Source organism: Malaya genurostris, chromosome 1, assembly GCF_030247185.1.
Source record: "Malaya genurostris strain Urasoe2022 chromosome 1, Malgen_1.1, whole genome shotgun sequence".
Lineage (NCBI taxonomy): Eukaryota > Metazoa > Arthropoda > Insecta > Diptera > Culicidae > Malaya > Malaya genurostris.
In genome coordinates, this window is record NC_080570.1 from 13,893,629 (window position 1) to 13,906,820 (window position 13,192).

Genomic DNA, 13,192 nt, shown 5'->3' on the forward strand with positions numbered 1-13,192 from the left:
AAGACTAGGAACTCCCACTCTCTACCACACCAAAAGTCTCTCCAAGGGACTCTTCGTAGGAAAGACTAGCATATAATTGTAAACCTTTCGTTTGCCTGATGCCCGACAGCCTTGCTGTCATCAAACGGTTGCTCTGGACTGCAAAATGCAAGACAAATGAGCTTCTTCCTACACTATGACACATCTTCTTCTACTCTCTACCAGTCTGTCTGTCTGTCAGTACACAAACATAAACAGTTGGACGCGGGGGGAGAGTGGGGACGATGTTTTTCCAGTGTAAAAAAAAAATAAAAAATTTAAATCATTTTCACAATTTGCAAGAGTCGAAGGACGGTTTCTCGGATTGCAAAAAAATTATCTACTTTACTAGCGTTCCTAGTAAAGTCCCAAGAACCCCTTCTTCCCCTAAGCGATGAACGGTTTCCGCCTGGGTATTCTCATCGGAACAATATGAAGTCGTTTCCCGTTGCCCTATTGTTCCCGATTATTATTCAACTATGATTATTTTATGGACAGCATTCGCCATAATTCGAGCAGAAACACACTAACTCAAGTGCTGTCATCTTTCGACAATGTGAGCTGTCACCATCTCCTCCCCCGCCCCCTTCCTCCGGTTACTGCTGGTCGGTGCATTGTTTTGTTTCAAGCTGCGGCAGATGCTTATGCAATGTACCGCATAAATTCTAGTCATCCAGTCGTAAACAAATCGGTTTAAGTTATCCCCTCCGAACCCAACCTCCCCCCCCCCCCCCTGCCGGTTCCGTGCTGTTATTTTTTTTGTGTCATTCGAACAAAACTTTTCGCGAGAAACTCGTTTAATTTATTTAATATAAATGCATGCGTATGCAAGTTTTTCTCCGCGGGGCCCACCCGGAATTTGCATCCAGCAGACGGAAACTTTCCAGAACAACCCGAAAAGGTTTTCGAGGGTGTGGGAAAACAACGACAAAATATGATACTTGGAAGACACGAATCATATCGTATTATTTTTCCCATTTTTATAGCTCACGCTCTCTCGCTGCAAGTTTTCCAACAAATCTTGACAAAAGTCTGACAAACGCCACTTCCCGAACAGTACCACAAACACACACACACATACGTGCATCCATGGGTCTGGGGGCATCGGGCAACTCCTTACCAGCTTGCCACTATTCATTTTCTGTAACCCTGTGTCGAAGAGAGCGGCACACGGGAATCGTCGTGCCAGCGTTCACAACGAAAAAAAGTTCAAATCTTTCATCTACGCGGCAGTACCGACCGAACTTTTGCCTGTGCTGCCGTTGCCGTTGCCTGTAGAGTGACGTGAGGTGCAACACATTTCTAGGTATCATTGAAGTATGGTGATTTCTTTCCGTTGTGTTTTTTTCAATTCGATACCAATCTTTATAGTTCGTTTACTCTATACTATGGTAATTTTGGTTAAATAAAGGGGCATGCAACGGCCCTGTTTTTTGTTGTTGTTACATAATCACTTTCGATTTGTTCAGTTCGACAGAAATATAAACGTTGAAGTAAAGTCATTAACTGATTTCAGTGTTCTGTTTCTAAGTTCGAACAAATTCCGGATTAGTGATTGGTACGAGAATTACCGCAATATGGCGACATATAAAATTAACCGTTCGCTCGCATTTCCACAGCACAGATGTCACTAGTAGTAAGCTCGAAAATATGCGATACGGTACGCATCGCTAACCCTTGTGTCATGAAAAATCATTCCCGGAAGTAACGAAACCATCAGTAGGATATTTTTTGTTAAATTTTGTAAAAAAAGTAAAATTGCTTAAATCGATTTTCCGCAATCATATTTTATTTCAGAAATAAAAATTATACTGATGAAATCGTCCTATTATGCACATCATCAGTTTATTGTACCGTCTCGAAAAAGTCATTGTCGATGGTAATCGGCATCGTGTTTAATTGTCCCTCGCTCAGAACGAAATTGAGTGTATTCTGCACTATTAGTTTTGTTCACTTGAATCTCTTGTGCTTTCGTTAGATGGAGGGGCATTCGCTACCTCAATTAAACGTTAGATTTAATTATTGAAGGTCGATTTCGGAAACGCCTGAAGTAAATAAAGCGCTGTAGTTCTGGTTTCTTTCGTTTATTAGGCTGGCCAAGTATCGTCCTTTGTATAATTGAAGCGAAAGAAACAATGAGAAGGACTAGTTATAAATGATTGTACTCGAAGTACGTGTCAATTTGACCCGGTTCAAAAGTAGTTTGATTGTTCTTAAATGCCCAGTTTTTTGCAAAGCTTACGTCTCCTATGGTAAGCTTTGCGAAAAACTATCAATATTTACATGTTGCCAGTTGAATGTCGTAGGTGACCAATGTTTTAACAGGTTACTTCATCTGCTGACCAATAATCACAAAACATGGAATGAGCCTTATCAAACGCATGCACAGCAAAACGTACGCCATTCAGGATACCAGGAAATTCAGTCACATTTCTCTCCCAATTCTTCACGTTCAAGTGGAAAGAATCAAGTAGTAAAAAAACCGTTCACATAATACAAGATATGAACGGATAGTAAATAGTTCGCACAGTTCAACATTTATTTTTTGAATTTACTCATAATGTCATGTCTGTTAATCTGTAACTTAGTTTCGTATCGCTGGCTTAGAGCGAATCCTACACCTCATAGCTACCCAATTCTTCAACTGCCCGACACCTATGGCAGAGAATGATGAGTCGTCGTCCTTCCGGAAAGTAGGTAAAGCATCAACTTCCCATGTGAACGATGAAGATGGTGTCGGCCGGCAATGGTGGCTATCGTGCTGTTGAGATTTTCAGTTTGAGTTGGAATTCTCAATTGGTCATCGAGGTTTATTAATGGTCCTTAGATGGAAATACCTATCTTAAGACAAAGTTTTAACAAAATCAAAAATGAAGTTGCTAGAGAAATCGACCTTAAATTTTTAAAAACCGAGTTTTTCACTGGACTAGAAATTGACTAGAATTTTTTTTCAGTATTTTTACTAAGAAAGCCTACTGTTTTTGTAAACTTGTGTAATACATTTTTTTAGGACAATAGCCATTTGAGAAAAAAAAAGGGGTGGGTGGGTAATGTCAGAGACAACTGGGTGACGTGAATAATAATAAAACTGCACGGAACCACCCGCGATCCCATTTCAACCAGAATATTAGTTGATTTTCTGAATTCGATTGGTTAAAATTTGGTACAACTAATCGATTGTTGCTTTAACTAAACTGTCATTTTTGTTTTTCGATTAGCAGAAACGAGGGTTGAAAAAAAAATGCTGTCAATTAGTGAGGACACATACCTTTCAATTTCAACAAATATTTTAGTTGGAATAACTGGTGTTGTTATTTAAATAAAATTCTGTTAGTAGAAAAATAAATCGGTTTTATTTGTTTTAGACATTGCAAATAGTTGAATCAACTCTAACAATGTTATTGATTTGCGAAAATAATCAAAATATACTTACTGATACACGCTATTTTCTATTTGAAATAAATTCGGAATGTTGAGATTCATGAAATAAATATCGTTGTTAAAATATAAACAGTATTTTATATTGACATTTAATATCATTAGGGATGGTAAAACCACCGATCACTGCTGATTTCAAATGATCTTAACCAAGGAATAAATTATCATTACGAAATCAAAACTGATCTGATCTCTAAGTCATTTTGTTTTTTGTATGATCATGATCATGTCAAGTCGAGATCAGTAAAGATCTAAATTCTAAAAACATACTTCTGATTCGATCGGAAATAATTGATGTAGAAAAACGTTTTTAATCAGCAAAAGTGCCCGGAGGGGCGAGTAAATTAGCGAAATTATTAAATTTACCTAAAATGAGTATTGAAAGATGATGCCTTCAAACGGTTGAACTAAAGTTATGCACTGATAATTTTAGTCAATTTACATGAACTTGGGTGCATCAACCGCTGGGAATTAGAATTTTGCGACGGCAATTCAAACGCGCCATTCAATCGCAGCGCGTTCTTTGTGTTTGAAACCCTTCGCTCCTGTTACTTTTATAAATTAAATTCATGTCAAAAAGCGTTTTATTGCTAATGCATGAACATCATCATCGGTATCGAACAGCTGGAAGTAAAACAGTCTGCTGGAAGTAAATCAATGATCGAATTTGAAGCATAAAATTTTTGCGCATACCTGAAAGATTACGAGATGATCATTCATTAACATTTTCTAATTTGTCACTAAATCTTTTTCATCTTAAACAAGGTTAACTTTATCACAACACCGCTGTTAGATAAACACTTGTTATGGAATCATAAATTTCTCAAATCGAATGGACACAATTTCCCCAAACTTTTTATTCATCGATGTTGTTTTGACATTTTGAAGCGACGCGAAAAGATTTCAACTAAAAAAGTTGTTGATTTTGCATTGCGATTATTGTTTTGCTTTCAACTGTCTCCGGCATTTGACAGCATTCAAAACAACATATTTTTCAACTACTTGAATATATGCAAATCAAAAACCATATTGATTGAATCAAAAAGAAATTAGTTAAATCAACTATCGCAAAAATCAAAAATTGCGATATCGCGATTTTATGATCGAAGGGTTCTCCGTGTGGAACACTTCCTTCACACTTTCGAATATAATTTGTATAGTTCTTTATAATAAAAAAGGAAGACATAAACGTTTAAAAACTTCTTTATTTCATATCATACGAAGACTTTTCTCTAATTTAATGTAAATGGAATGAAATATAAAACTTCTGGTACCACAGGATGACGCAATCGTTCGTGTTTGAAGCGAAACTGGCTCTGCGAACGTCCCGCAGCAGAACTGCTTCCTGTGCGAATTGATTCAATACTGAAGCTATTTTGGGCTTTCATAAAGCTGAAACTTGGAAAGAATCGACCCCGTAATTTGGACCAGCTCAACCGACGTATTCGAACAATTTGGAAGTATTTTTCACAGGAACCTATCCCAAGCCTCACTGTCGATGAACATTCATTTAGGTCCTAAGTGCAAATGACAGTTTCTCTATGTTTACTTTCCCTTTCAATTATTTCGTAATATTTCTGTATTTTTCGATAGTTTTTTCAGTGTAGATCAAAAGATGATAGTTTTAGTTATTATTCTCTGCTAATATTTAGAGATGGATTGCTAAAAGTACCGCAATAATCGAAAGAGAACGTAAACAAAAAGATTTGAATCGTCATCAGAACTTTATATATCGTTTATAGAGATATAAAATAGATCCTTCTTCTAATCAAGTAGTTACAAGCGTTTAAAATTACGGTAATTTTGAGCCTCTGATCAACAGCTGATCGGTATTCAATCTACTCAAGCGAACACGCCGTGCAGCAGACTTCCGTCATTCACAGAAAGCACAAAAGCAAGTATCCAGCGAGCGAATGGACGTAACTCAATTTTGTCATCCACTCACTACACAAGCTACGTGTTTCCTTTACAGGTAACCAGCAGCGATGGAAGTGAAATGTGTAAAATGGCACATATTTATTGGCACAATAACGCTAAAATGAAATGTAGAGTTCAGAGATGATACTTTTGCTTGTTTAGAGATGATACTTTCGACAAGAGCTATCAAATCGATTGATAATTTTTTAATTACTTCACCCTTTTGACAATTTCTTATAAAAACGGCAAATTCATTTGATAAAACATAGTAGAAGTGGAAGAAAAAGTTTCTACTCTAAGGTGGCAATGTTGATCTTAATTTATTGTATGAAAACCAACGTTTATTTAGAATCGAGCGTTATTCGATTTTTCAAATGCCCGAAAATAACAAATAATATATACAAAATAAATGGTACTCAATCGCCAAACATTATAGTACTCGAGAGATCAACATTAAACAGATTTCTGTTTAGAAAAATGTTGGTTCGAAAAAATCTAACCTAACCCAAGCCCACAGATTTCTAAAGATTTTCCATGTCTAATCGTAGTTTACACTAAAAACAGTAATCACTTTGAAATCGATTTCTGTCTACTCCGAGTTTACATTTATTGCTGAAATTTTATTTGTACTATTGAATAAACGAAAAAAAAAATGGTTCACTACTGCCGATATGAAAATTTTCGGCAGAACCCTCATCTTCTTGGTTCCATTTTTCATTGGTAGGTGTCGCTACCGGTAATTCAGTACTGCGACAATGTGACAATCAATCTGTAGGTCATTCCGAATGCGAAAAAATAACATTTATTTACAAGCGAAATTGAAATTGTAATTCTTTGTAAATGTTTTTTCCCCTATTCTAAAAGAATATTCTTCGATCATTCGAATTTGAACCGCAAATAAATGAAAACTCACTGGAGAATAAACATTCATATGTATTTTGACAGTTTCATTCGAAACCATCACCGTTTGAACCAGAGGTGGAAATAAGCCCATTTTGCGCATGAAAATGTGAATCAAGATTTCCGATTGTGGATAAACCGAACACCGTGAATTAAAAAAAAATGGGTAACAAATGTAAAATTGAGATTATATTTTAAATCGTGGAAAATGAATTTGAAGAACTTTTTAAATTCTAAGTAAAACCAAAATTTATCTTATCAAAAATCATTCATTTCAAAATTCATTATAATATCTACAATAAATATGTGATATGGAAAGATAATACTGACTATTTTTATTTACTGTGAATCAAATTTTTTTGCTTATTTCCACCCCGGGTTCGAACTACAGCACTATCTACTTGTCGAACTGTTGTTAGAAGGCCAATAGATTTCTCTTTGTGCCAAACTTCATACTATGCAGAATCATGCGGTAATTCTTCATGCATGACGCAAAGTCTTCCTATGGCGAATGAAGCAGAGGTGTAGATCGAAACCGTCGGCCGTGCACGAGGAATCAAGAGGATAACATCATTTTGGCCGGCCTACTGTGATTGGCTCGATTCTAACCAATTTTTTGAAAGTAATCGATTGGTTTTTAAATGATATCAATCCATCAACAAATGATTTAGGTAATATCGTGTAAAATTATGACAGAAAAAAATTTCCGCGGCTATTTTTGAAACTTTTAATTGACACCCGGCTCCATATAGTGAAGAGTAAGGCCAAAAACTAATTTGAATTGCATTGATTTTTCAATTAATAGAGCTGTATCTTACAATTAACGATTGGTTTTGCTTTCAAATCGTAATGAATGGTACCGAATTGGAAAGTTACTTTATGTTAAATTTCCTGCTCCTTAAAAATAGATGTGAATTTACAAAATATTTTTACCATATCACACCTACTCAAATTCCCCTCTCCGTTATCTCTATGGTAGAGAATGATGAGTCGTCGTCCTTCCGGAAAGAGAGTATCAATATTTCTTCTCTTCTTCGCCCAAACCATTGCGAATACGCAACAGAACACATTATGCTGTTGTAGTTGGTCAAAAAATTTTGAAGATTTTTGGCATCGCGAATGCCAATAGGTTATATCAGACACTTGCTAGTATCATATTATACATTTTACCCCACCCGGGTTTCCGGAGAAAACAAAAGCGCAACCAACTTTTCAAACAGTTCCACCGAAAGGCAGACTGTCACTGGGTCTTTTCTTTGTATTCCTAAAAGGAAGCTAAACTCCCACACTCACCACAGGTGGATGGATGGATGGATGGATGGTTGGATACACGCACAGTTGCTCCTAGGGGTGAGCGAGGGAGGACACTAGAACAAAAAAAAAAGAAGAAAAAGAAGCAGATCCTGAAGACTAAAATCGGATAATTTAAGACGAAACGAGAGCTGAGCTCTTGTCGAAGCGCGCTCCGATGAACAGGGTAATGAGTTTTGCACAGGATGCAATTAGTTTTATTTTTGTTGCTTTTGTGTAACGTGCGATCCGCACTAGTTTGGTGGGACCCTCCCCCTCCCCCCGGCATACGTGCTGCCTGTCGAGTTCTGGAATTCGTGGTGGTGACACGTTCGAAAAGACGTTCGACGTGACATGCTTAAGTGCGACGAGGTTGAGTCGTAGCCCCTTGAAGCTCCGGAAAAATGAGCTTTCTATTGTGGAATTTTCAGTGCAACATCAGAACTATTTTTTTGGAGTATGGAACTGTTTTTTTTCGGAAGGTTGATCAATTTTGACAGCATAAAATTTAGCAGTTATTCTATTGCACCATCCCTTAAATTCTGAAGCGCTTACTGAGTAGCTCTCTCCAGTAAAATGCCTTTATTTGTGGTAATTTTCTAAGTCTGTAAAATTACATTTTATTTCCCGGCTGATGATTTGCTACCATTTTGTCCCAACGCTACTTAACTAGAGTACTCGAAATACTAGTGAAAAAAACTCGGGAAAGGATAGGGGAATGTAGGGAATTTCCGGAAGTATCGGAAATAACGATCAAAAACTCTAAAAACTGTTTTTATCGTGTAGAAGCTCTAATTTTGAGCAACTTTTTCAATCAGTTTTTTCTTCGAGTGGTTTTTTATCAGTTTTTACAGCAGATTTTTTTTCGGGCATTTCTTTTCTGAGCAGTTTTTTTTTTCGAGAAGTAGTTTCAATCAGCTAATTTCGAGCGATACTTTTCGAGAAAGCTTGTTGCGATCAGTTAGTTTTTCGAACAGTTTTTCAACCGTGTTTTTCTAGAAGTTTTTTTCCGAGATTTCTGGATATTTTTCTGGTAGGTTTTTTTCGTGTAGTTTTTCTATTTTATTTTTCGAGCAGCTTTATAGAGAATTTTTGTTTTTCGAACAGCTATTTAGCAGTTTTTTGATCTGCAGTTCTTAGATATTTATTTCTAGCAGATTTTTCTTGAGCAGTTTTTTTCGTGAAGTTTTTTCAGTTCTTTTTCGGAGCAGGTTTTCATTTCAATCAGTTAATTTCGAGTAATTTATTTTCGAGAAAGTTTATTTAGAACAGTTATTTTTTCGAGTAGTTTTCTAGCAATTATTTTTATTCCGAGTTGTCTCAGTTCTTTTTTTATATAATTTATTTTACCCTTATCTTTTACTTCTCAGTTCTTTTTTCGTGCAGTTTCAGCTTTCGAGCAGCATTTCGTCAGTTTTTCTAGCAGATTTTCATTCCAAGCAGTTTATTCTGATCATTTTTTTTCAATCGGTTATTTTCGAGAAGTTTTTTCAATCAGTTCATTATCACCAATTTTTTTCTTTTCGATCAGTTATTTTCGAGCAGATTTTAGAAATATTCTCTTGCTGGTTTTTTTTCGAGTAATTTTTCTCGTGTAGTTTTTCGATTTTTTTTCCGAGCAGCTTTTTAAAACATTTTTGTTTTTCGAGCAGTTTTTTGAGCAAAATTTTTTTCAACCAGTTTTTTCAGTCAGTTTTCTTTTGAGCAGTTTTTTTTTTCAATCAGTGATTTTCGAAGCAGAGTTGTTTTTTCAATCAGTTAATTTCATGCGATTTTTTTTCGGGAACTTTATTCAGATCAATTAGTTTTTCGAGCAGCATTTTATCAGTTTTTTGAGCATTTTTCACATTCAGTTATTTTCGAGAAGTTTTTTTCAATAAGTTAATTTTGATTGATTGTGTCCGAGTAATTTTCTTTTTTATTGAATTATTTTTTCGAGCAGTTTTTAGAAAAATTTTCTTTAAGATTTTTTTTCGAGCAGTTATTCTTGTGTAATTTTTTTTCGAGTAATTTTATTTTCGATTAGTGTTTTGTTTTTTGAAAATGTTTCTTCTAGATTTTTTTCGAGCAGTTTTTCTCGTGTAGTTTTTCCAGTTTTTCTTTTCGAACCGGAACTTTTTTTGGGATAGCGTGGTGGGTTTGTGGATGCCTTTCGAGTAGCCCACCTGGACTCGAAAACTTTTCTGGCCCGAAAAGGTTTTTCGGGCTCGAAGAATGACCAATGACCTTACGGTTATAACCTCTATAATTGGAACATAAAAAAAAACAAAAACATTTTTATTTTTCAAGCAGCACTTCGTCAGTTTTTTGAGCGGATTATTACTTCAAGCATTTTTTTCAATCTGTTACTTTCAAGCGATGTTTTTCGAAAAAATTTGTTTCAATCAAATATTTTTTCAAGCAGTTTTATTAGCAAGGGACTTTTTTCGTGTAGTTTTTTCGATTTTTATTTTTGGTAGCTTTTTAGAACATTTTTATTTATCGAGCAGTTTTTTTGAGGAATTTTTTTTCGACTGAGTTTTTTCTGAACATTATTTTAATCATTTCTTTTCGGAAAGTTTTTTCAAATAGCTACTATTGAGCAATGGAGCGATTGAGAATGTATGTTTCGATCAGTTCTTTTTCCTAGCAATTTTTTTTCTATCCAGTTTTATTTTCATAGAACATTTTTGTTTTTTCAGCATCATTTTAACAGTTTATTGCAGTTTTTTTTTCTCAAGGCGTCTTACTCGTGTAGTTTTTCAATCACTTTTTTAAATTCTGAGGTGAATTAATTTCCAACCAATTTTTTCATTTAATTTGCAGCGGTTTTCTAATTTTTTTCGAATTGATTTTTGCCGAGCAATTTTTTAGTCATTTCAGTTTATTCGAGCAGTTTTCATTCAGTTTTACTTTTGAGAACTTTTTTTTCGAGCAGTTTTCGCCGGACAGATCGTTCGTTCAATTTTATTTCATTTGTTTTTTTTTTAACTCGAAATATCATAGTTGATTTTTTTTTATTTTTCGAGCAGCTTCAAATCCATTTTCCGCAGCAGTTGTTTTTTCGAGCAAAATTTTTCGATTAGTTTTTCCAATTGTTTTGAAGCAGTTTTTCAATAAGATATTTTGGAGTTTTTATTTCACAACAAGTGTAATTTTTTCAAACTTTTTTCGATTATTCTTGGTTCCGCAATGTTTTTTCGAACAGTTCTTTAATTAATTTTTTGTTCAGTTTTTGAGTTTTGTTTTTCCAAGTTCTTCAAGGTTTTTTAATGTTTCTCGTGTTTAAAGGTTTTTGAGTATTATTAGGTGTTCTTAAGTTTCATTAAGCTCTATTATGTTTTTGCCTGGTTATTTCAATTTCAAATATCTTTAGTTTTTTTAAATTATTTTAAGTTCTATAAGTTTTTTGAAGTTTTCGAAATTTATGAGGTTTTATTTAGTTCTATTTTCTTATTTTTATTAGGTCTAAAGTGTTTTGTTGAGTTTTATTAGGTATGCTGAAGTTTTTTTTTAATTTTTGTACGTTTTGGCAGTTTTATTTAGTGTTATTAGGTTTCATTAATTTTAAGTTTTATCAAGTATTTTTAAATTAATGTTATTATTTTTATTTTTCAGTTTCATTTCGAGTGTTATTAAGTTTTTAAAGTTTTTCAAATTTTCGCTTTTTAAAGTTTGTCAAGAATTTTAAAATACATTACGATCTTTCGATTCATCAAGTTTTTGATGTTTTTCAAATTTTATTATCTAGTTTTAATAAGTTTTCGTATAAGGTTTTTAATTTTCTGTTTTACAAAACTTTTTAAGGCTTTTAAATTTTATTTCGTGTTATTAAGATTTCTTATCTTTGGGTTTTGTTAAGTTTTATCAAGATTATTAAGTGTTTTCAATTTTGTATAAAGTTTTATTAAGGTTCTAAAGTTTCTTAGGTTTATTAAGTTTTTTTAGGTTTCTTATGTTTTTTAAAGTATTATTAAAATTTTTGAGTTTTATAAAGCTTAAGTTTTTTAAATATTTGAAAGTTTTTTTAGTGTTAATAACTTTTATTATTTTTTACTAAGTTTTAAAAAGTTTTTTAAGTTTTCGGCTTCGAGATGATTTTCAATTTTATCTCGTTTTTTGAATTAATTAATTTCTTCAAGATTTTGAATTATATTAACTCTGAAGTTTTATTTCATTTCATTGTGTAAAATTTTTCAGGTTTTTTGAGTTTTTTAAGTTTAATTAGTTTTTTTTTTCAATTTGTTTAATTTTTAACATACATCTTCAGGGCGCAATATTTGTAGTCGTTTTTTATCAATTAAGTTTCTAATGTTCAAGTTTTCTGCTTATTTATAACGTTTTAAATTTTATTAAATATTTTAAACTCCTTAGGTTTATTAGGTTTCTATTTAGATTAGTTATTTTTTCGTTCAGTTCTTTTTCATATAATTTATTTTACCCCATCTTTTACTTCTCCGTTCTTTTTTCGAGCGATTTCAGCTTTCGACCAACATTTTAGCAGTTTTTTTTTGTAGATTTGCATTTCATGTAGTTTATTCTGAGCATTTTTTTTAATCAGTTATTTTCGAGAAGTCTTTTCAACCAATTAATTTCGACCAATTTTTTTTTTCGAGAAAGTTTCTTTTCGATCAGTTTTTTTCCGAGCAGATTTTAGAAATTTTTTCTTGTTGGTTTTTTTTTCGTGTAGTTTTTCGATTTTTTTTCCTAGCGGCTTTTTAAAACATTTTTGTTTTTCGAGAAGTTTTTAGAACCATTTTTTTTCGAGCAGTTTTTTCAGTCAGTTTTCTGTTGAGCAGTTTTTTTCAATCAGTGGTTTTCGGAGCAGTTTTTTTTCAATGAGCTGATTTCATGCGATTTTTTTTCGGGAAAGTTCTCCGGATCAATTATTTTTTACGAGCAGCATTTCATAAGTTTTTTGAGCATTTTTCTCATTCAGTTATTTTCGAGAAGTTTTTTTTAATAAGTCAATTTGGTTGATTGTGTCCGAGTAATTTTCTTTTCAATCAGTTATTTTTTCGAGCAGTTTATAGAAAAATTTCCTCAAGTTTTTTTTCGTGTAATTTTTTTTGAGTAATTTTATTTTCGAGCAGTTTTTTGAAAATATTCCTAGATTTTTTTCGAGCAGTTTTGTAGTCTTTTTTTTCATTTAACTTTCTAATATTGTTCAAGTTTTCTGATTATTAATAAGGCTTTTAAATTTTATGAAATATTTTAAATTCCTTAGTTAATTTATTAAGTTTTTCTGAACGATTTTGTTTTAGGCTTTGTTAAGACGTAGAGCCGTCTTGAGCTAGTTTTAATATGATCAGTATCTAACGGGGAAACAGATTGGAAAACCGACATATGAACACAATGATGTAATGAAAACCGCGAAAATGTTACCGCAGAGACGGGACTCGAACCCGTAGCTAACTCCTAACCGGGGAAATTGTTTTACCAATTAAACTACCCTGCATATGAAAACACATGAAGAGAAAGTCCAATTGATTGGACGAAACTAAGCATGCTTCGCTCTACTTAGCCACTACGGTATTCACTTACAGTCCCGTATCGACGGAAACAAATTCAACAGAAACACATACAATGATCACGAGTCTATTTCTACCCATCTGTTCTTGCCGCACGATACTGATTTGAGACTTTTGTT